Source organism: Salvelinus alpinus, chromosome 3, assembly GCF_045679555.1.
Source record: "Salvelinus alpinus chromosome 3, SLU_Salpinus.1, whole genome shotgun sequence".
NCBI classification, from domain to species: Eukaryota; Metazoa; Chordata; class Actinopteri; order Salmoniformes; family Salmonidae; genus Salvelinus; species Salvelinus alpinus.
Window position 1 is genome coordinate 48,194,881 of NC_092088.1, and position 23,948 is coordinate 48,218,828.

The following is a 23,948-nucleotide window of genomic DNA, read 5'->3' on the forward strand; positions in this document are numbered from 1 at the left end:
TTGACTCTCTGTAATGTTAACTCCAAAATAGGTTGCTATTGCTAGCTATCTCCATGGACCCTCCCAGGAAGTGAGTATTACCTGCACCCCTATCAGATAGTTTTACACAGAGAAGAAGCGATGGAGACTGGGCAGAATAATTGGTCAAGGAGGCTTTGGATTGATCTACCTAGGTAGGTAACCAGACTAGTATGTCAATCCATCAAGTTATCACTGATTCTCAACCCCCCCTCCCTCCCCAACACACACACACACACACACAACACACACACACACACACACACACACACACACACACACACACACACACACACACACACACACACACACACACACACACACACACACACACACACACACACACACACACACACACACACACACACACACACACACACACACATCCCTCTTTGAGTGACAAGAGTGGTGACCCCAATTTATGGAGCAAAACGCATGACCAGCAATCACAGATTTGTGTTTTGGGTGTAAATACATCACCAACAGACCACAAAAACTGGGGTACATCTGATTGCTTCGAAATTACTGTCATGTTTATCACGGTTTATTTATCTCTGTGTCCCTCTGTTTTTCTTCGTCTCTCTATCCCCTCTCTCTTTTGCTCTCCCCTTTCTCTCTTACACCCTATCTCTCTCCCTCCTTTTGTCCGTCTCTTACATTTTCTCTCTCTCCCTTCTTCCCTCTCTCCCTTCAGTTTTGCAGGAAGTGGACACCTGTTGGGGAGGACTCTAATTTTGTGATTAAAGTGGTGAATACAGGAATGCCTGATGGTGTTGTGTGAGTCAAGGCATTAACACCTATGTGTCATTTGATCAGAGATAATCGAGAGATGATGACAGTTTGACTTAACTACAATCATTTAATGTTAGGCGCTGTTGCTCTCTCACTTTGTATTTCTCTCTTGCTTGCTCTCCTCACTGGGTTTTCTTGGATATGGAAAGTGACAATGAGGAACTGCTGGCTTCAGCCTATAAGTTTAAGGGAGCACATGCAACAGCTTTCAGCATGTCTTTTATTGAAATATTGCCTGCCTAGGCTATTTCCATTTTTCCTCTTATTTGACCCTCTTATTTCATTGTGTCTGCAGGATTACCATGTGAATAGGCCTCTGTTTTCTGAGCTCAAGTTCTATCTGAGGGAAACTAAACCTGAGAACAATGAGTATCAACAACTTCAATCATTCAACATAATGATGTGGCAGACATATGGTCAAGAATTCATAGCCTTTATCCCACATAGACTACCTCTTATATGAGCAGCCAGGCCCAGTGCAGCAAGAGTGTACTTGGCTGATGAAGAGGCCATAGACATGAAGACTGCTGCCTGGTGTAATTAATAAGCCAAAGCAAACATGCACCTCAGTGGCAGTTAGCCCCGTCCCTGCTTGTTTGAGTTCTAATTCATAGAGAGGGACCCAATCACACATAATGATGCCTGCTTCTCCACTGGGCCCCTGACCACCTGCCAGTCTGGTGGAGAGCCAGTCAGGCCAGCCACCACTCCAAGACAGGCTTCATGTTCACTGTGTGTGTGCCTGCCTGTCTGCCTGTCTGTCTGTTTCTCTCTGTCTGTCAGTGTGGGTTTTTCGCTATGATTAAAAGTGCATGGTTGTGTGTCTGGCTTAGACATACCTTTCCATATTTCCTTTGTCTGGTCATAGGTGTTTTGCGAACAGTTCGGACAGAGTCAACCTGAATCCACAGGAATTAAATTCACATCACTTCCCAATTTGTTGTATAACTTTTAAGACCAAAGGCTCAGGCCCCCTAGGATTGTATTTTGGGCACCTGGCCATATTTGCTCAGCACTAGCATCATAAAACAAAATAACAAAGGTTAATAAAACAAAAAAACAAAGGTAAATAATGAATGCAACAAGTAATGAATAAAACAATAAGGCAAAGAGCAAATATCTACAATGTTCTGTTTTTGAACTTTTTTTTGTGTCTGCTATTCCTGTCGAAAAAAATAGGTACACACTTTGCACTGGTGAAAATACATTAAATATGCTGTAAATATTTTATGTATATGTAAGACCCAATACATGTTTGATTTTTGTCCCTCGTAATTCTGTCCTGCTGTTGTTTCAGTGCTGATGTGGAAGAGGAGCAAGAAGCTGGACTTCCTGGGGATCCCTGCAAACTTGGGATCAGGACTAGCAGAACACAACAGAACCAGGTACTACTGACCATGGTCCTGATGATGATGATGATGATGATGGTACTTGGTCAATAATCCCTCACATTGGGGTTGGGAAGTGTGTTCGAGATTATTTTACCCCTTCTCCTTGACCTTTGCCCTGTTCAGGTACAGGTTCATGGCGATGGACCGCCTGGGCAGTGACCTTCAGAAAGTGTGTGAGAGAAATGGTGACAAGCTAAAGAAACACACAGTGCTACAGCTAGGACGTGTCCTGGTGAGACTCGTACTCTACTATCCTCTCCATCATCCATTGCTGCATGTCACAAGGATTTCACCTACTGCTTGTCCTCCTACAGCTGGATGTCCTTGAGTATATCCATGACAACGAGTATGTCCATGCAGACGTAAAGAAGGCCAACCTAATGCTTGGTCACACAGACCCAGACAAGGTTAGCACTAGCGCTGTCTAAGTACAGTAGGCATGTGTATTGAAGGCATTTATTGTACTGTGTACAAAACATACATAGACAACCGTTTCAAGTTATTTTAATATTGAGCATTGTGTTAAGCTTCTACTTGTAAGTTATCTACACATAGTCTGTTTATTATCTGTTGTACATGTGTACCTGGCTGACAACGGCCTGTCCTACAGGTACAGCCCAGACGGAGTGCACTAGGAGAACAAGGAAAACCCGAAGAAGGGACACAACGGAACCGTAGAGTACACCAGCATAGATGCTCAAAATGGAGTCGGTAAAGTGTAATTTCATTGTTATGAACATTCAATGTTTCAGGTGGAAAAAAAAGCTATTGTGTTTTGAAAGGTTTCTGGGTAAACATACATGGATTTGTGGACAGTAGATTTCTCTTGTATTGACTGTATGGCCAATGATCTTGCACGGATGTATCTTGCTATGTACTAACTGCATTACTGTATCTTTCAGTTGGCAGAGTACTTGTTTATCAATGCATCATGTAAAGTGAAGCCCCCTTCGTCCCTTGCTTTAAAACCTCCCTCAGTAGTTATCGGAAACACATTAGCTGGAAAATTGCATACATAGTCCTTTTTATTGGACATTGATTCTCCCTGGCCCACATTCCCCCGACACGGACTTCATTTAACAATTCCCTAATTAGCTAAAGTCATGACCTGCATTGTGTATTCATCCCCCATTAATTAAGGCTTTGATGTTTGGTTAGTGAGGGACTGGCCACTGATAACCTCTCTGCTTGCTCAGAGCAGAGGAAGGCGTTAAGGTTCGATACACTGAACTGAGTGTGGCTAGACTCCCTAATCGCCGTGCCACTGTTTCTATCGATGTTGTCGATATGGACCAAAACAGACAAGATGTTCATGCAGCGATATTGATAAAGGCAAACATGTCCTTTTTAATATGCTTTAGAGAGAGAGAGAGAGAGCGGAGGGGTGGGGGGTATGCTGAACTTGTGTTTTTCTGAATGAAAAGGTGGATGTTGGGCCCATGTATTGTAATCATTGTTTTCCATATATACATTTAGCAGAGGTACACAGCCACAAAATAAAATAATACTTTAAGGAAATTAGCTTTTAAACTGAAAATGTTTTCTTGGCCCCATGGCAAAATGTGTAGAATTGCAGGAAATTAGTTTTAATGTGGCAACATTTTGTCTCTCTAAAACCATGGCCACCGCCACCGCTGCTGAAAAAAACACTGATTGAACTTCACAGTTCCATACAAGCCCATATGTTGCAGGCAGAACTTACTTCAACATGTTCTCAGTTGTCCGTCTATGGCTGTTCTCATTGTGTATTTGATGTAATAAGAGTTTAGATAGGAATGACGCTTAAATCACAGGACTGGTTCAAACACAGGTCTGTTCTTTTACATTGAAGTACACTCACTCACACCTAGCACAATTTGTTCTCGTGTCACATACAGGCAGTTGCATATGGTCCTCATTCCAACCCTTCGGTCTAGCCTAAACAGTAGAAGCTGTTGTAGAGGTGAATTATTCCTTTGCTTCTACGGCCCAGGGGTCATGAATCTTCTACAAACCAAAGTAGGTAGAGAGTATAAGATGAAAATATGTGCTTATGCAGTGATCTTCTTCTAACCACTACTGACAATCTAAATGTTAAAGTCCTTTTATATATCTAACGCTTTCGTTAGGTCTACAGTACACCACTATTGGAATTGGTCAATCAAGAGGCCATTTGGTAAAGTTTCCCATTTTTAACTACAGTTGATAAACAAACCATTTTTTTAAAATATTCCAGGCAGATAAATTGTATATGATAGCTGCTCGTACTTGACTTCTATGTTGTAAGGCAGTTTCTGAGTTTCTTTGGGTCAAACGGCAATTGAAATGCATGCAGATTTTGACGAGGAGCAAGACTACTTTTTGCTCAAGATCCTGTCCTCCCATCTCACCTCTCATCAAACTCACCGGGTAGATGTTGATAGGTTGCCATGACGAGGGCGGAGATTAAACACAGAGTGATACACCGCTGAACTCTGAGCTAATTATCACCTATTGGAGCGGGATGCTTCGGAACACAGACATTCCAACTGAGAGGGTTAAGAGTGTGACACCATGCTTTCGGAAATCTGAATAACAGTAGGAGATGACAACCCACTACATTGTCACCTAACTCCTCTATGACAAGCCTGGAGTATGTAGGGCTCTGAGGTTCACCTTCTAAACTGTGTGTGTGTGTTTGCTCGTTCGCATGCATGTGTGCATTTATTGTGTCTGTGCCAGGGTTTCTGTTATAGCAGGCTCTTGCCGGCCTTTGGCACCCAAAAAAAGTATTAAAAGCCGATTAAATAATACTTGCCAACCAAAATGACCGGGAGAAAAAAATATCCATTGCAAGATAATGCCTTTTATTCATTGATGGAAATACCAGTTGAAGAAAATACACGGTCATGCTTATCGGTCGATAGGTTCATTTGCATAATTTAGTGGAATTAAATAGGCCTGTGTGTATTTTCATTAGTCATCATGTATCTTATTTATCCAACACAACTATCACACGCAGAGCCTTTTTTGCAGGATTTCTCCCGCAGCTCCTCAGCTGGTTGTTGCTGGAATAAAACATGCTTTTATTTTATTGCCCATTCGTTGCAAGAATTCTAAATGCCATCACACGTTAACAACAGTTTTGGTGCACGATTAAAAATACCTACTATTTGTATTTCTCAACTGGTAATTGAAGCGACCCTCCCATTCACCATCCAAGTGCAGGCAATAGGCTATCATCTCGTCACCCATCACTTTGTAATCAGAGCTGGAGGCAGTATGCATTTTGAAAACATACTTAATTGTTTGAAACCTGAATGTTTTATTTCATATTAGGAGACACGTCTTACCTTGCTTCAAAGTAGCCTATTGGCAAAATCCGACCAAGGCAACGTGGAGGCAATTTTCTTATAAAGACTTCATAGGTGGCACTTGAGTTTCAAGTTTGAGGAAGTTTACAATTTATCATTTATCCTACCGATCCTACCATTTCTACCGTTGACTGAACAGTTTCATTTCAATAATAACGTTTTCATTACTCAAAATCATTGTCATGTGGTTAATCATAAAAGTTTGAATTAAAATGATAACAATCTAAATGTTAAAAGTCAACTAATGCAAGATCACCAGCCTCTGCAATATGGACACATTGATACACCGTGATACATTGGCGGCTAAAGAAATTAACGCATGGAACTCATAGCCTAAAGGCCAATGCAGCAGTAGGCCTAAAACCTCCGTTGCTCTTTCACACTGAGGATTTGTGATTATTGAGGGGGAGACAGTTGGAAAGATTTTTCAAATGCTCCCTCGACATTATCAGGACAGAGAGACCAGACACATGCTCATTGCTCATGTGGAGCACTCCAAACAAAATACAATGAAAACATTGGCAAATATCGTAAATGATGGTTATGAAATTAACCAAAACGTGTTTCTCACAAGTGTAGCAGATTGTGAACTTTACAAACAAAGTTTCCACTCCGATAATGAGAACGGTAAATGACTAATTAATACATGTTTTACATAATTCCTATCATTTGGTTACATTAATTTAACGGTATATTAACTCTGGTGAAGTATGTAATGGGGAATCATAAAAATAATAATCAAAGGGCAAACAATTCCCACAATTAAATGTGGAGAGAGCTGAACCATTCTGGGGAGACTTGCCTATATCTTCGCCACACTCCTCCCCTTCTTGTCTCAACATTTTACATTTTACTCAAGACACATTATCTTCACACACATTTTATATGTTTTTCACCGACCGCCGCAACTCAATAATCAACTAGGTCTATCGCCATGTGTAACCGATGTGAAATGGCTAGCTAGTTAGCGTGGTGCGCGCTAATAGCGTTTCAATCGGTGACGTCACTCGCTCTGAGACCTTGAAGTAGTTGTTCCCCCTCTTTCTAAATTTCTGACAGAGATTTTCATGTCTGTCACATAAGGAACCGCTATCAGGTGCGAAGTTTAGAATGGCGTTTTCCCATGTGTAGTGTTTAGAATGGTGTTTTCTTGCAAATTGCATTTTGACAAATGTTTGAAAATTATGTTTTATTGGCTGCTTCATTACATGAGTTGCGTGTTCTGTTAAAATACATTACCATAATCTTAATGTGATTTCCGTCATTCTGAGCACAGTGGGTGGACGCTTATGCACCCAATGTATATTTGTCCGGTAAATTTCTGAAATGGCCGGTAAATTAAAATCTTCCTGGCCACATTGTCCGGGCGCCATATTTTCCTAACTGAAAAACCATGGTCTGTGCATCTATTGTGTGTGTGTGTGTGTATCCTGCCCCCTCTCTCGTTAGGGAAAGATGCATAAATACACTACCAAAACTTTAAAGTGAATGCCATTGTGAACAGGGACAATATGTCCAAAGAACTCACACAGGCAGGCTTAACATAGTTATAATTGTTCATCTATTATGTGGCTGTTGGAGTTGGAGCAGTTTGAGTGCTGGTGTCACTGGCTCTCAGTATCAATGAGGCTTTATACAATTGTTTACAACAATGGCTTGATTAGATGTGGCAGCAACAAATATACTGTAATGCTGACCTATGCACTTAAGTACTTAACATCTTGCACTCTTAAGATAATGTATTCAATAAATGATTTAAACAATCGGTTTAATCCCAGAAATGAAGGCAACAGAGGCAGCAGCAGTGGCAACAACCAACCAACATTTAACTACAACCAACAACACCAACCAACTAACAACCAACACCTGCAATGTCCGTCTCAATGCTAGTAGTGCTGGCCTGCTGGGTGCTGCTGCCTGGCGGACACTCTTGTAGCACTGGCTGGGATCAATGCTATCCATGGATCTGGTTCAAGATTTCTCCCTCTGATGAAGCCAGTCGATAGGTAATTTCTCCAGAGATGTGAGGCCGTTACAGTATTGAGTTGCTAAAACTCCTCGGGCTCGACCCCTCACGTGGACTCATTTCAGACATATTGATGAACTCAACCACAGTTTTTCATAAAGACACTGGCTCAGTGCAGGGTTTGTCCACTTCTTCATTCAAACTAGATGGAAGGCATCGTTTACAATGAAGTCCAGAGATTAATGCCTAGTCTAGCCATCAGTATTTAGATGACTCCCCAGTGCACAGCACCCTGTCGACTTCTGTAACATGTGGTAGTGATTTTGGCTCAGACATCTCTGTGTGTGTGTTTTACTGCCTGAGAGAGGGATCGAGTGTGTGAGTGTATTTTTAGGCAATGCAGCGGGCGTCTGGATCATGTCAGAGGCCACAAGGATCCAGTTTCCTGGAACGGGCCAGAACGGGAGTAAACTGACCAAAAAAGTCAGCCCTCCTCCCCTCAGAAAGCCCTGTTTGTCTGTGGAGCATGCTGCCGAAGGCTTCCGCCGAAACGTGTCCGTATGTTCTGACCTCTGCGTCTAAGAAAATACATTAAAATGTAAAGAATATTCCTGTGAGTGCAGGTTTTGTCTTTCTTTAAGTATATGGCTTTTGAACCCCGCACCCAAATACTTTTTGTTGCTACAAACATTTGAGCTGAGCACACCAATTTCCCTTCCTATGTCTGCAGAGCAGGACATAGATCAAGGAAAATGTAAAGACTAACACCAGCTGCGAAAACAAAACAAGCCTCTGTCATACCCTCTCTTTTTCATATTGTGTTTTTTCCTCTGAACACATCCTGTCAATCAAAGCTGTTTTCATCCTCCTAGACCAGGTTCTGAACTACTACCTCTCGCCCCTCTCTTTTTGGCTCTCTCTCTCCCCCTCTCAGTAGCTCCATCTAGACGTGGGAACCTGGAGGTGTTGGGCTTCCGTTTGCTCCACTGTCTGTGTTGGGCGCTGCCGTGGGAGGCCAAGACCAGGTACTAAGCAAACACTCTCCCCTCTCTCTGGTTCCTTGTCCTCCATCTCCCTATTAAACCATTGTTTCCCCTCTCTCCCTCTGTATTTCATGCCTGTTTTTCTCTCTCTTTCCAGACTCATGGGTAATCTACCTGGCTCAGTGCAGCAGCTATCTGTGGGTGGAGCTTCCACATGTGAGTGAGAAGGCCTACAGTGGCTTGCGAAACTATTCACCCACCTTGGCATTTTTCCTATTTTGTTGCCTTACAACCTGGAATAAAATATATATATTTTTTTGTGGGTCTGTATCATTTGATTTACACAACACACTTTGAAGATGCAAAATATGTTTTATTGTGAAACAAACAAGAAATAAGACTAAAAAACAAAAAACTTGAGCGTGCATAACTATTCAACCCTCCCATGGTCAAAACTTTGTAGAGACACCTTTTCCAGCAATTACAGCTGCAAGTCTCTTGGGGTATGTCTCTATAAGCTTGGCACATCTAGCCACTGGGATTTCTGCCCATTCTTCAAGGCAAAACTGCTCCAGCTCCTTCAAGTTTGATGGGTTCTGCTGGTGTACAGCAATCTTTAAGTCATACCACATAATCTCAATTGGATTGAGGTCTGGGCCATTCCAAGACATTTAAATGTTTCTCCATAAACCACTTGAGTGTTGCTTTAGCAGTATGCTTAGGGTCATTGTCCTGCTGGAAGGTGAACCTCTGTCCCAGTGTCAAATCTCTGGAGGAATGGAACAGGTTAACCTCAAAAATGTCCCTGTACTTAGCGCCATCCATCATTCCTTCAATTCTGACCAGTTTCCCAGTCCCTGCTGTTGAAAAACATCCCCACAGCATGATGCTGCCACCACCATGCTTCACTGTGGGGATGGTCTTCTAGGGGTATTGAGAGGTGTTGGGTTTGCGCCAGACATAGCATTATCCTTGATGGCCAAAAATGTGACCAGAGAACCTTCTTCCATATGTTTGGGGAGTCTCCCACATGCCTTTTGGCGAACACCAAACATGTTTGCTTATTTTTTTCTGGCCACTCTTCCATAAAGCCCAGCTCTGTGGAGTGTACAGCTTAAAGTGGTCCTATGGAGAGATACTCCAATATCTGCTGTGGAGCATTGCAGCTCCTTCAGGGTTGTCTTTGGTACTTTGTTTCCTCTCTGATTAATGCCCTCCTTGCCTGGTCTGTGAGTTTTGGTGGGCGGCCCTCTCTTGGCAGGTTTGTTGTGGTGCCATATTCTTTAAATTTTTTAATAATGGATTTAATGGTGCTCCGTGGGATGTTCAAAGTTTCGCATAATTTTTTATAACCCAACCCTGATCTGTACTTCTCCACAACTTTGTCCCTGACCTGTTTGGAGAGCTCCTTGGTCTTCATGGTGCCGCTTGCTTGGTGGTGCCCCTTGCTTAGTGGTGTTGCAGAATCTGGGGCCTTTCAGAACAGGCGTATACAGTGGGGAGAACAAGTATTTGATACACTGACAATTTTGCAGGTTTTCCTACTTACAAAGCATGTAGAGGTCTGTAATTTTTTATCATAGGTACACTTCAACTGTGAGAGAAGGAATCTAAAACAAAAATCCAGAAAATCACATTGTATGATTTTTAATTAATTAATTTGCATTTTATTGCATGACATAAGTATTTGATACATCAGAAAAGCAGAACTGAATATTTGGTACAGAAACCTTAGTTTGCAATTACAGAGATCATACGTTTCCTGTAGTTCTTGACCAGGTTTGCACACACTGCAGCAGGGATTTTGGCCCACTCCTCCATACAGACCTTCTCCAGATCCTTCAGGTTTCGGGGCTGTCGCTGGGCAATACGGACTTTCGGCACCCTCCAAAGATTTTCTATTGGGTTCAGGTCTGGAGACTGGCTAGGCCACTCCAGGACCTTGAGATGCTTCTTACGGAGCCACTCCTTAGTTGCCCTGGCTGTGTGTTTCGGGTCGTTGTCATGCTGGAAGACCCAGCCACGACCCATCTTCAATGCTCTTACTGAGGGAAGGAGGTTGTTGGTCAAGATCTCGCGATACATGGCCCCATCCATCCTCCCTTCAATACGGTGCAGTCGTCCTGTCCCCTTTGCAGAAAAGCATCCCCAAAGAATGATGTTTCCACCTCCATGCTTCACGGTTGGGATGGTGTTCTTGGGGTTGTACTCATCCTTCTATTCCTCCAAACACGGCGAGTGGAGTTTAGAGCAAAAAGCTCTATTTTTGTCTCATCAGACCACATGACCTTCTCCCATTCCTCCTCTGGATCATCCAGATGGTCATTGGCAAACTTCAGACGGGCCTGGACATGCGCTGGCTTGAGCAGGGGGACCTTGCGTGCGCTGCAGGATTTTAATCCATGACGGCGTAGTGTGTTACTAATGGTTTTCTTTGAGACTGTGGTCCCAGCTCTCTTCAGGTCATTGACCAGGTCCTGCCGTGTAGTTCTGGGCTGATCCCTCACATTCCTCATGATCATTGATGCCCCACGAGGTGAGATCTTGCATGGAGCCCCAGACCGAGGGTGATTGACCGTCATCTTGAACTTCTTCCATTTTCTAATAATTGTGCCAACAGTTGTTGCCTTCTCACCAAGCTGCTTGCCTATTGTCCTGTAGCCCATCCCAGCCTTGTACAGGTCTACAATTTATCCCTGATGTCCTTACACAGCTCTCTGGTCTTGGCCATTGTGGAGAGGTTGGAGTCTGTTTGATTGAGTGTGTGGACAGGTGTCTTTTATACAGGTAACGAGTTCAAACAGGTGCAGTTAATACAGGTAATGAGTGGAGAACAGGAGGGCTTCTTAAAGAAAAACTAACAGGTCTGTGAGAGCCGGAATTCTTACTGGTTGGTAGGTGATCAAATACTTATGTCATGCAATAAAATGCAAATTAATTACTTAAAAATCATACAATGTGATTTTCTGGATTTTTGTTTTAGATTCCGTCTCTCACAGTTGAAGTGTACCTATGATAAAAATGACAGACCTCTACATGCTTTGTAAGTAGGAAAACCTGCAAAATCGGCAGTGTATCAAATACTTGTTCTCCCCACTGTATATACTGAGATCATGTGACAGATCATGTGACACTTAGATTGCACACAGGCAGAATTTATTTAACTAATTATGTGATTTCTGAATGTAATTGGTTGCACCAGATCTTATTTAAGGGCTTCAAAGCAAAGGTGGTGAATACATATGCACGCACCACTTTTCAGTTTTTATTTTTTTGAATTTCTTCAAAGAAGTTATTTTTTTCATTTCACTTCACCAATTTGGACTACTTTGTGTATGTCCATTACATGACGTCCAAATAAAAATCTATTTAAATTACAGGTTGAAATGCAACAAAATAGGAAAACCGCCAAGGGGGATGAATACTTTTGCAAGGCACTGTACGTACCAGTCAGTCAGTATGTGTCCAGAGTCAGAGTCCAGTAGTCAGACACCTCTGGGTGAGTCAGACACCAGTCACACCACAGTTTCCCAGGTGCCAGTGAAACACTTGATCAGTCTTTCAAAACCCCATCCTAGAAATCCGTTCCTACAACTCCAGGATCCATCCCAGAGAGAGTTCTTTGAGACTCGGGTGTTCTGTTGTCTGTTATCTCTGGTCCTGTAAAGAGAGGTCACGTCTCAATGAGGTGACGTCTCTGTGTGATGTGATATGGTGGTAACTGTCTGACTGAGCTGATTCTCTGCAACTCCTCCAGTGGCAGGGCCCGGCTGGCCGCCACAGATAAGGCTCAGGACATGCATCAACCCTATTATATAGTGTGATACACACTCACCACTGTGTGTGTACACTCTAGGTAGCGGGAAGGGGTGAAAGTCATCAGATTGTTTCTGTGTACTGAAACACACATCACCTGGGGTGTGTCTGTGTGTTTGGTAGTTATAGCCAGTGTTTATCAAAACTCTATGATAAGAGACACTGAGTGGGACTGTGAAGCATATTGTTAATTTTTCTCTTTCTCTCTCCTCTTCCCCACTCCCTCTCAGATGAGTTGACCAGGTTCTTGCTCCATGTCAAAGTTACGGGGTGTAAGCAACGTCCGGATTACCAGAAGCTGAGAAAGCTGCTGTCCGAGGGGGGACAGAGAGCTAGCAGAGGCCAGAGAAGGCTGGACCGGTCTGGGCCACGAGGATAGGTGTCACGGTGTTTCTCCACCAGAGGGTTTGATGGCCCAGGTAAGGTGAGAGACCTGAGAGATTACCTAAACACTTGCATTGAAGTTGTTTATGTAGACCTAATCAATCAATCATTCACATGCATATCCAGATCTACGCCCAAATGTAAGTGGTCTATGGCTTACTAAAAGTTTGAAAATCAGGTCGCAAACATACTCGTATGAAGTAAAGTATCAGGACCTAACATACAGTGGGGCAAAAAAGTATTTAGTCAGCCACCAATTGTGCATGTTCTCCCACTTAAAAAGATGAGAGAGGCCTGTAATTTTCATCATAGGTACACTTCAACTATGACAGACAAAATGAGGAAAAAAATTCCAGAAAATCACATTGTAGGAATTTTTATGAATTTATTTGCAAATTATGTTGGAAAATAAGTATTTGGTCAATAACAAAAGTTTATCTCAATACTTTGTTATATACCCTATGTTGGCAATGACAGAGGTCAAATGTTTTCTGTAAGTCTTCACAAGGTTTTCACACACTGTTGCTGGTATTTTGGCCCATTCCTCCATGCAGATCTCCTCTAGAGCAGTGATGTTTTGGGGCTGTTGCTGGGCAACACGGACTTTCAACTCCCTCCAAAGATTTTCTATGGGGTTGAGATCTGGAGACTGGCTAGGCCACTCCAGGACCTTGAAATGCTTTTTACGAAGCCACTCCTTCGTTGCCCGGGCGGTGTGTTTGGGATCATTGTCATGCTGAAAGACCCAGCCACGTTTCATCTTCAATGCCCTTGCTGATGGAAGGAGGTTTTCGCTCAAAATCTCACGATACATGGCCCCATTCATTCTTTCCTTTACACGGATCAGTCGTCCTAGTCCCTTTGCAGAAAAACAGCCCCAAAGCATGATGTTTCCACCCCCATGCCTCACAGTAGGTATGGTGTTCTTTGGATGCAACTCAGCATTCTTTGTCCTCCAAACACGACGAGTTGAGTTTTTACCAAAAAGTTCTATTTTGGTTTCATCTGACCATATGACATTCTCCCAATCTTCTTCTGGATCATCCAAATGCTCTCTAAGAAAACTTCAGACGGGCCTGGACATGTACTGGCTTAAGCAGGGGGACACGTCTCGCACTGCAGGATTTGAGTCCCTGGAGGCGTAGTGTGTTACTGATGGTAGGCTTTGTTACTTTGGTCCCAGCTCTCTGCAGGTCATTCACTAGGTCCCCCCGTGTGGTTCTGGGATTTTTGGGTCCCCCCGATTTTTAGGTCCCCCTGTGTGGTTCTGGGATTTCAAAATGTGATCATTTTGACCCCACGGGGTGAGATCTTGCGTGGAGCCCCAGCTCGAGGGAGATTATCAGTGGTCTTGTATGTCTTCCATTTCCTAATAATTGCTCCCACAGTTGATTTCTTCAAACCAAGCTGCTTACCTATTGCAGATTCAGTCTTCCCAGCCTGGTGCAGGTCTACAATTTTGTTTCTGGTGTCCTTTGACAGCTCTTTGGTCTTGGCCATAGTGGAGTTTGGAGTGTGACTGTTTGAGGTTGTGGACAGGTGTCTTTTATACTGATAACAAGTTCAAACAGGTGCCATTAATACAGGTAACGAGTGGAGGACAGAGGAGCCTCTTAAATAAGAAGTTACAGGTCTGTGAGAGCCAGAAATCTTGCTTGTTTGTAGGTGACCAAATACTTATTTTCCACCATAATTTGCAAATAAATTCATAAAAAATCCTACAATGTAATTTTCTGGATATTTTTTTCTCATTTTGTCTGTCATAGTTGAAGTTTACCTATGATGAAAATTACAGGCCTCTCTCATCTTTTTAAGTGGGAGAACTTGCACAATTGGTGGGTGACTAAATACTTTTTTGCCCCACTGTATATATATATAAGTACGGTACGTACGTACATTCATATATATATATATATGTACGTATGTACCCGTCAGTCAGTATGTGTCCAGAGTCAGAGTCCAGTAGTCAGACTGGACTATATATATATATATATATATATATATATATATATATACAGGTGAAGTCGGAAGTTTACATACACTTAGGTTGGAGTCATTAAAACTTGTTTTTCAACCACTCCACAAATTTCTTGTTAACAAACTATAGTTTTGGCAAGTCGGTTAGGACATCTAATTTGTGCATGACACAAGTAATTTTCCCAACAATTGTTTACAGACAGAATATTTCACTTATAATTCAATGTATTACAATTCCAGTGGGTCAGAAGTTTACATACACTAAGATGACTGTGCCTTTAAACAGCTTGGAAAATTCCAGAAAATGATGTCATGGCTTTAGAAGATTCTGATAGGCTAATTGATATCATTTGAGTCAATTGGAGGTGTACCTGTGGATGTATTTCAAGGCCTACCTTCAAACTCAGTGCCTCTTTGCTTGACATCATGGGGAAATCAAAAGAAATCAGCCAAGACCTCAGAAAAAAAATTGGGCCAAAGTCTGGTTCATCCTTGGGAGCAATTTCCAAATGTCTGAAGGTACCACGTCCATCTGTACAAACAACAGTACGCAAGTATAAACACCATGGGACCATGGTGTTTAAAGGCACAGTCATCTTAGTGTATGTAAACTTCTGACCCACTGGAATTGTAATACATTGAATTATAAGTGAAATAATCTGTCTGTAAGAAATTGTCATACGGCTCAGGAAGGAGACGAGTTCTGTCTCATAGAGATGAACGTACTTTGGTGCGAAAAGTGCAAATCAATCCCAGAACAACAGCTAAGGACCTTGTGAAGATGCTGTAGGAAACAGGTACAAAAGTATCTATATCCACAGTAAAACGAGTCCTATATTGACATCACCTGAAAGGCTGCTCAGCAAGGAAGAAGCCACTGCTCCAAAACCGCCATAAAAAAAGCCAGATTACGGTTTGCAACTGCACATGGGGACAAAGATCGTACTTTTTGGAGAAATATCTGATGAAACAAAAATAGAACTGTTTGGCCATAATGACCATCGTTATGTTTGGAGGAAAAAGGGGAAGGCTTGCAAGCCGAAGAACACCATCCCAACCGTGAAGCACAGGGGTGGCAGCATCATGTTCTGGGTGTGCTTTGCTGCAGGAGTGACTGGTGCACTTCACAAAATAGATGGCATCATGAGGCAGGAAAATTATGTGGATATATTGAAGCAACATCTCAAGACATCAGTCAGGAAGTTAAAGCTTGGTCGCAAATGGGTCTTCCAAATGGTCTTCCAAATGGACAATGACCCCAGGAATTCTTCCAAAGTTGTGGAAAAACGGCTTAAGGACAACAACGTACAGGTATTGGAGTGGCCATCACAAAGCCCTGACCTCAATCCCATAGAAAATTTGTGTGCAGAACTGAAAAAGCGTGTGCATGCAAGGCCTACAAACCTGACTCAGTTACCCCAGCTCTGCCAGTAGGAATGGGCCAAAATGCACCCAACTTATTGTGGGAAGCTTGTGGAAGGCTACCCGAAACATTTGACCCAAGTTAAACAATTTAAAGGCAATGCTACCAAATACTAATTGAGTGTATGTAAACTTCTGACCCCCTGGGAATGTGATGAAAGAAATAAAAGCTGAAATAAATCATTCTCTCTACTATTATTCTGACATGACACAGTAAAAGAAAGCGGTGAGCCTAACTGACCTAAAACAGGAACTTTTTACTTGGATTAAATGTCAGGAATTTGAAAACTGAGTTTAAATGTATTTGGCTAAGGTGTATGTAAACTTCCGACTTCAACTGTGTGTGTATATATATATATATATTACACTGTATATTGTATATCTGATTACGTGTATCTAATATATCTGGAGAGGGTAGGTCAGGGGAGTGTAATGGAGACCAGATGGCCTGACTAACTTCATGGGATGTGTTCATTGTGTATACAGTGATTTATATCTGTCTGGGAGAGGAGTGAGCTGTCTGTGTGTGAGTCTGTCATGAGCCCCAGTGCAGTGTGGGAGATTTACACACTGATGACAGCCTCAGCCTCAGACCCCATCCAATTACAGGTCTATATTTACAACATGTACGCATACACACGTACACACACTGCAGAACGTATTTCAAATGAAATAGGTGCATTTTAATCGGACATCTAACTATACCAAATCTGTCAAATCTCTCTTGCTCTAGCTCTTTGCATAGCGGTGTAGAGAGGAAAATCACATTTTGTTCTCCAAATACCTGGTGGGGAATCTTGATCGCAGTAAAGGAGGTCAACTTGCCTCTGACGCCAACGGCGGGACACCTTGTCCCCCTCAAGAGGGACTGGATTGGAGAGGGTTGTGATTATCTGGAATTTACCGGAATCACAATGGCGGCTAACTTGACCCACAGACGCCCAATTTGAGGCGATTGATGACACACACTTCACAGGGGCAGAGGATCAGCAGCCACAATTATACTCCTTTTCCCCCTCTCTCTTTCCCTCTCCTCTCCATGCTGAACTGCTGGGCAGTTTGATCCGTAGTCAAACAGAAGGGTACATTTCTGGAGGCTTGGAAAAAGAGAGCGTAAATGTCAGTCGAAGTAATAGTGTTCATGGAAAGGCTGCCTTCAGTGTATCCTACTCCTCGGTATCATCATTTCTCTTCATCATTCAAAGACTGAAATGATTAATTCAGTGAACATTGCTAGTCTTCAACACAGTAGGTGGCTTTCTCCAATCCAGATTCAGCCTACTCCTGGTCTAAAAGCATGTTTAAGAGCAAGTTTCAATGTAGCAAGTATGCACAGAAATAGAAATAGTAGCATGCTAGCCTCTTACTAAGTCCCTCACTCTCTCTTACTTTGTCCTACAGAAAGCGGGCCGAGCTAGAGGCTTGTCCAAACCAAAGCCTCTATATGTGGAGGATGAGGAGGAGAGACCAAGACCTGTGCCGTCTCAATACATCAGAGGTCCACCCATATCCAAGCCCAGCCAGGACAGGTGATGAGGCCAAGGCTGCTTGTATTGTAATATTGACAGGATTCACTACATTTGACTATAATGCTGTTACAAACTGGTTTTACAAGAATGGACAAAATGACCAGAAAATCTACTGTGACTCCCAAGTGGTAATGCATATTGGAGTTGTATCAAAGAAAGGTTAACTCCAAAGAAAAATCACAAGAATATATTTGTATTGCCATATAAAAAAAATGGATAATAATCACAACATTTAATCGCTGCTACAAGAGTTCAGGTCAATGGCAGAAACTGGAGCAAATGTTTGAATGATCCCCGAACAGAAAACATCAACACAAACCAAACGGCGCGTGAGGAAAATAGTTGTTGACAATGGCGTAGCTGTGACCACAAATCAACCATAGACCGTCCTACCCGAGAGAAAGTAGAACCCCTACAAAAAGCAAACTGGGTCAAACACATAATGACCATTGGGAAGACCACGGCAGGTAGCCTAGTGAGGCGTCAGGTAGACTCGTTGGGCCAGTGTCATGACGTGACCCTTTCTGGGTGTAGATCGTGGCTTCCCCCTCTCTCACACCAATGTCCTGTTATCTCAGGCCATAAATTCCAAAGTTATTATCGGTAACGAAAACAACTGTGACTGCGATGCAGGCAACAGACGGGTTATGTGAACACATGTGTGCAGGATGAGAGATGAGCAAATGTCTGCAGACTTGAACTGCACAAGCAATTGGGAAGTGTTTGGGGAATTTTGTCCGGGTCAGAAATGTCTAAAAAATTTATTGGTCCGAAAAAGTAAAAATTACTACTTTTATGTGAATGAATGAGGTGGAACACACCTCAAATCAAACTGTTCTTAGAAGAAGAAAAAAACAGGCTGCGTGCCTTGGTTTGAGGGCAACGCGGATTAAATGTTCTGTTGCGTAAAAATCACATTCTGGAATGGAGAGAACGTTCTAACATCACGTGCATAAAAAAAAAATCATGCTAGGCGACCGTTAGAGATATTTGGAACTCACGCATGAAACGGTTAAAATCATCTTTGCAGCGTCCAACATTTTCCAAAACCAAACTTTGGAAAAATAGGAAAAAAAATGTTTCCTTTCAAATGTTCTAATAAATGTGCAAGCTATCAGAGGGAGTAGTCCCCACTCGCCCGCAAATTAGTGAACCTCCACCCATAAATGGATTGATCACTGACCTCAGCATCGATTTCAACCCTAATTATGCCATTAGCCAAAATAAACCATTGGGCACAGGCCTTGTGAAGGTTCTCTCCAGTCTAGCCCTGACGTCTTGCCATCCGAGATTGGCATCATTCCAATACTGCAGTGCACAGCTGAAGCACGAGCAGGTAATCGCCTTCTTCAGGAACAACTCGATTTAGCCAAAACTAAATACGATGTAGTCCACGCCAAACTCGATAAATCTGACGAGTTATCAACAAACGGGTGCGCTCAACTTGATAACATGCATGCAGTTTTGTTGAACGTTACTCAATGTAACAATTTTCTAGTCAACATGTTGCAGACCAAAGTTGATCAGTTAATGAACACAATGACTAAGTTGGATGACAGGTCAGCAGAAGTCATTGAAGTCACTGACCAAATGAATGATGAGAACTCTATCTGCAAACCATGACAGATAAGTTTGAGACCGAAAGGAGCAAGTGCGACTCTACCGTGTCCAACATCAGTACGCTAAGCGCTCAAGTGGACTCTTCTATGCAGCAGAATACCACCCTTAGGTACAGTCTGGTGGAATTCCAGAACGATCACGTACTACAGCGTGACTACCCAACCAAGCAAACGGAGCCCGACACTCAAAGAAGTGAAGACGATAGGTTTCAGACTTTTCCTCCCTCCTGTGTCCCTCAGTCTTCTCCTCTTGGCCATTCGGCACTGAGCAATATGGTGCCTCTTCGCCAACAAAGCCAAAGCTTGGCTTCTCCTCTTGGCCTTTCAGCCCCAATTTCCCCACAAGATGAAGCCAACCCTCTCCGCCCGCTTGGCATGGAATACCTTGACACACTCAAAGATTTCCCCACCTTTGACCCCATTCCAGGTCAGCCAAACGATACTGAGACGTTCCTAGCTGACATAGAGGACGCATTGGATGGCTACCCGAACGCTACGGTTCTGACAGGGTTTACCTGTTGAAGCAAACGTCGAATAGACACGTTGTAACGGCTCTCGTCGGAATGAGTGGACCAAAGTGCAGCCTGGAAAGTGTTCATGATTTTTTTGATCAAAGAAACACTCGAACAAAGTAACAAAGCGAACAGTTCTGTCAGGTAAACAGATACTAACCTGAAAATAACTACCCACAAAACACAGGTGGGAAAAAGGCTGCCTAAGTATGATTCCCAATCAAAGACAACGATAGACAGCTGCCTCTGATTGGGAACCACACTCGGCCAAAAACAAAGAAATAGAAAACATAGAATGCCCACCCTAATCACACCCTGACCTAACCAAATAGAGAAATAAAAAGGCTCTCTAAGGTCAGGGCGTGACACACGTGATGAGGTTAATTAGTCTACAACAGAAACACGTTTTAATGACTCCAACCTAAGTTTTATGTAAACTTCCGACTTCAACTGTATATATATACTTTTTTTGTGTTTTTTTGTGTGTCATGACTGGAGTGAGACAATACATTAGGCTCATGTGAAACCAGTGTTTCTGGGTGGATATTTTCACTGTGATGGGCTGCAAACCACAAAAAACAAATAAAGTCATTTTTTAACATGGACTATATTGTTATTGGCAAATATTTAGGGAGACCGAACAAGAACTAGTCAAACTTAACACTGGTTTGAAACTGAAGTTACCCATTTACCTTGTGCCTGTAGTGGCATGATTTGAGCAATGCAAAGAAGCAAACACCTGAAATGACTTTTGTATTATACTATATGACTTTTGCATCGTTTGACTTTTGTATGAATTTATTTAAAAAGTAGCAGGTCTCAGTTTGGATATTGTGTGTGTACTGATCTTTTATAATATTGACAGGCCTACTGATCAGGTTGGATAGTCGTGGGCGTGTGTCCCTCACCTCGTACAGACGTCTGGTGGAACGATTGCCTACAGTGATGGTCATTGCACACACCTGATCAGGGTTGGCCGACTCCAGACGGTAGGAGTAACAGATCCCACACTCCACACTGAAACTCTACAAGACACACCACAGAGTCACTGATCAAGACACAGAATTCACAGATATCCCCCACTCTCTCCTCCTGTCTCTCCTTTTCTCTCTCTCTATCACCCCTCTTCACTTCCTCTATCCCACTACACAACACGTTCTCTTTTCTACCAGTCTATCCACCTCCCCTACACTCTCTCTCTTTTTGCGTATTGCTTTTCGTGTAATGAGAAACCCCTTTTTTCACTCCAAGCGATCCATTAAAAAGAGGATGGCAGGTAAAATGTCAACATCTGGTCAAGTAAACTTTTCAGTCTTCCGAATGTTAATGATGCTGAGGCATTAATCACTGCAGCGACAGCGGATAAACACGGCGCCCTTTCAACCCATCCGCCGGCAAGTAAAAAAAGAAAAAGATAAATGGATAAATGTGTGATTAAAGCAATCTTGATAGTGGCAAGGATTCTGCCATCTTTGTTATTCAAATGATTTTTTTTCTGCAAACAACCCAATTAAAGGGGATGCACACCCACCTCCAGCAAACATAAAAAAGAATAACAGACAGAAAAATATATGTCTGTCCACCACACACACGATTGCTCGGTAGAGGTAATTGTGAGGGCTTGGTGTTTGAAACAGGGAAATACAACGTGCAGATTTTTCGTGGGTGGCAGGTGACAGGAATTCTATTTCCAAAACATCACTGAGGTTCTGCAAGCCGCTGCAGTCCGGGCTCCTAAAAGACACGAGAAACAGCTCCTTCACACACTAATTAAAGACATGCAAATGAGGGAGAGACAGGGGGAAGAGGAGTTTACAATTATGACCAATATGTCCTGTATTTCTCTCCCTGCTCGGAAATGTTGAAGACCGAGGCTATCACGATTATATGGCATAGGAGACTTGGTTCATGTTCAGACTTTGTTCTTAGTTCAGATTTTCCGAGGGAGGCAGGTGACGGGAATTCTATCTCCAAAACATCACAGAGGTTCTGCAAGGCGCTGCAGTCCGGGCTCCTGAAAGACACGAGAAACAGCTTCTTCACACACTAATTAAAGCCATGCAAATGAGGGAGAGACAGGGGGAAGAGGAGTTTACAATTGTTGAATGTTGAAGACCAAGGCCATTATATGGAATAGTGTACTTCGTTCATGTGTAATATTTCCAACACTATAAATCAGGAAATACCATTGTATGGGACATATAACATAAGACAATACCAATAAATAAATGTTGGATTACCTAACTTACCATGAATGCATGTTGGCATTGAGCTTGTTCCTCAAAGGTGTTACCACTGCAAGAGAAAATATTTCACACAATGAATTGGTGAATTACAAATGGACATTGTAAAAATAGAGTTTTAGAGATAAATCCCCCTGCTAGTGTTGTGTAATACAGTCATTTTTTTGTGCATTTTAGAAAACATCACCCTAAATCTAATTTGTTTCTAGTGCTGTCAAGGGTTTTCCTGGATGCAGCACACAGGCTCTTACAAACAGCTATTCATATTTGACAACAGAGAGTCAGGCAAAGAGGAAATATTCGAATTTCTTCGACAAACGCTCTGCTCTTGTCTGTTCCACCCCATCAGCCTCGTCTTTGTGTACAGCCATCATTGCATTCTGTTTGTTATTCTTAAATGCAAAAAGCAATATTTCTGCGTGACCCCTTCAATTTGAGGGTCGCTGCCTGCTTCAGTCTTGGTGACAGGAGTGTGTGTGTTTTAATATATTTTAGTAGCATTGCTAGGCAACCAACAATGAGTTCTGTGTGGTACCATTTTGCCAAGCATGACCTTGGATTTAAAGAAACAATTGGCAACAATTGTTGGGACTTGAATAAAACAAACTCGACCTTGTTTGGTCCTCGCAAACTCTTACCAAATCATTATGTTATAAAATGTTTATTTTGGGTAGTGTACATTCAACAGGACAAATAATCCATCTTTCCTTTTGTCTCCCCCAAATATCTTTTTATTTTTTTTTATTTTCAAGTCTACAGAAAATACTCATGTCAAAGAGGAAAAGAAATTCAAACATAGAAAATCAGATAAAAAAAGGACAAAGGAAACACTATTATTCTGTGTAAGTCTCTAAGAGCATTGCACACCTGGATTGTATAATATTTAAAAAATTCTTCAAGCTCGGTCAAGTTGGCTGTTGATCATTGCTAGACACCAATTTCCATGTCTTGCCATAGATTTTCAAGCCGATTTAAGTAAAATCTGTAACTAGGCCACTCAAGAACATCAATGTCGTCTTGGTAAACAACTCCGGTGTATATTTGGCCTTGTGTTTTAGGTAATTGTAATGTTGAAAGGTGAGTGTCTCCCAGTGTATGTTGGAAAGCAGACAACCAGGTTTTGCATGTGCTTAGCTCTATTCAGTTTACTTATTTATTTTTTTACCTTTTTCTCACCAATTTTGTGGTATCCAATTGGTAGTAGTTACAGTCTTGTCTCATCGCTGCAACTCCTGTACGGACTCGGGAGAGGCGAAGGTCGAGAGCCATGCGTCCTCCGAAACACAACCCAACCAAGCCGCACTGCTTCTTGACACAATGCACATCCAACCCGGAAGCCAGCCGCACCAATGTGTCGGAGGAAACACCGTACACCTGGCGACCTGGACAGCGTGCACTGAGCCCGGCCCACCACAGGAGTAGCTAGTGAGCGATGAGACAAGGATATCCCTGCCGGCCAAACCCTCCCTAACCCGGACGACGCATGTGCGTCGCCCCATGGGCCTCCCGGTTGCGGCCGGCTGCGACAGAGCCTGGGCTCAAACCCAGAATCTCTGGTGGCCGGTAAAAACTGTTGAGAAGCCTTTTTGTCCTAGACTTGGCACTCCGGTATCAATTGCCATGAGGTAGTAGAGAGAACAGTCTACGACTGGGGTGGCTGGGGTCTTTGAAAATGTTTAGGGCCTTCCTCTGACCCCGCCTGGTGTAGAGGTCCTGGATGGCAGGCAGTTTAGCCCCAGTGATGTACTGGGCTGTACGCACTACCCTTTGTAGTGCCTTGCGGTTGGAGGCTGAGGAATTGCCGTACCAGGCAGTGATGCAACCAGTCAGGATGCTCTCGATGTTGCAGCTGTAGGACCTTTTGAGGATCTCAGGACCCATGCCAAATCTTTTTAGTTTCCTGAGGGGGAATAGGCTTTGTCGTGCCCTCTTCACGCCCGTCTTGGTGTGTTTGGACCATTCTT

At 42.8% G+C, this 23,948-nt stretch overlaps 1 long non-coding RNA gene and 1 pseudogene across 1 annotated transcript; one reads left to right on the forward strand and one right to left on the reverse strand.

Moving 5' to 3' along the window:
• Positions 1 to 246: 246 nt before the first annotated feature.
• LOC139570863 (serine/threonine-protein kinase VRK2-like) overlaps positions 247 to 23,948 on the forward strand; it is a 31,634-nt pseudogene continuing 7,932 nt past the window's right edge.
• On the reverse strand, positions 21,198 to 22,504 carry LOC139570865 (uncharacterized). Its single transcript, XR_011674178.1, has 2 exons — positions 21,991 to 22,504; positions 21,198 to 21,755 (listed from the first exon to the last, which is right to left on the reverse strand). It is a non-coding gene; the product is annotated as an uncharacterized lncRNA (long non-coding RNA).